This window comes from Cervus canadensis, chromosome 28, assembly GCF_019320065.1.
Source record: "Cervus canadensis isolate Bull #8, Minnesota chromosome 28, ASM1932006v1, whole genome shotgun sequence".
In the NCBI taxonomy this organism is placed as follows: Eukaryota; Metazoa; Chordata; class Mammalia; order Artiodactyla; family Cervidae; genus Cervus; species Cervus canadensis.
In genome coordinates this window covers 45286568-45288003 of record NC_057413.1, presented here as the reverse complement: position 1 = coordinate 45288003, position 1436 = coordinate 45286568, and the positions used below count along the sequence as shown (strand labels likewise).

General features: G+C 37.3%; 1 non-coding gene across 1 annotated transcript; it reads right to left on the bottom strand.

Annotated features, from left to right (window-relative positions):
• Positions 1–816: 816 nt before the first annotated feature.
• LOC122430226 lies at positions 817–951 on the bottom strand. The gene has a single exon (XR_006266300.1). It is a non-coding gene; the product is annotated as a U4 spliceosomal RNA (small nuclear RNA).
• Between the last annotated feature and the right edge of the window lie 485 nt (positions 952–1436).

The window sequence follows — 1436 nt, the reverse complement described above, 5'->3', positions numbered from 1 at the left end:
CCTCAATTTGGGCAGCATTAATATTACAGTATTAAAGTCAAATCTATGAACATAGAATGTCTTTCTGTAAATTAACATCTTTAATTTCTTTCAGTATCATCTTAATATGAGGCTCTAATCTTCTTAGTTTATTCCTATATATTTTATTTTTGATGCTATTGTACATGGAATTGACTTCCTTTTTCAGATCATTGTAGTATACGGAAATACAACTGATTTTTGGTGTTTGTATCCCAAAACTTTACTAAGCTCATTTTTTCTAGTGTTTGTCTGGAATATTTAGCGTCTTCTATATATAAGATTATGTTTGCTAACAGATTTTCTACTTCCAATTTGGATGCCTTTTACTTATTTTTCTCCCCTAATTGCTCTAGGGTTTCCAGCACAACGTTAAATGGAAGCAAAAGAGAGCGTCCTTGTGGTGGCCCTGGTTTAAAGGAAAAACTTTTAGTCTTTCACAATTATGATGCTAGCTGTAAACTTTCATGTGTGGCCTTTATTATTTTGAGTTTACTTCTGGTTTATTGAATTTTTTTTTAATCATGAAGGAGTATTGAATTTTATCAGTTTCTTCTAGATAAATTGAAAAGTTCATGTGACCCCACCCTGCTTTTCATTTTGTTAATGTACCATATTTTCATATACTGAACCATCCAGAAATTCTACTTGGTCATGGTTTGTAATCCTTTAATGTGCTATTAAATTGTTTGCTAGAGTTTTAAGAATTTTTATATCAACCTTCATCATTAATGTTGGTTTGTAGTTTTATTTTCTTGTAATGTCTTTATACGTTTTGGTATCAGGGTGATGCTGGTCTCATAGAATGAATATAGTTCCTTCTCTTCAATTTTTTGGGAGAGTTTGAGGAGCATTCTTTTTTTTTTTTTCAATTAGCAATAATCGCCCCTCGGATAAACCTCATTGGCTACGATACTGCCACTGCGCAAAGCTGAGGAGCATTCTTAATACTTTAAGAATCCATTAGAACTCACCAGTGAAACCATCTGATCCTGGCCTTTGCTTTGGGAGTTTTTTGAATACTGATTCAATCTTTTTACAAGTTATCAGTTCAGTTCAGTTCAGCTGCTCAGTCGTGTCCAAATCTTTGCGACCCCATGAATTGCAGCATGCCAGGCCTCCCTGTCCATCACCAACTCCCGTAGTTTACTCAAACTCATGCCCATCGAGTCGGTGATGCCATCCAGCCATCTCATCATCTGTCGTCCCCTCCTCCTCCTGCCCCCAATCCCTCCCAGCATCAGGGTCTTTTCCAATGAGTCAGCTCTTCGCATGAGGTGGCCAAAGTATTGGAGTTTCAGCTTCAGCATCAGTCCTTCCAATGAACACCCAGGACTGATGTCTTTCAGGATGGACTGGTTGGATCTCCTTGCAGTCCAAGGGACTCTCAAGAGTATTCTCAAACACCGCAGTTCAAA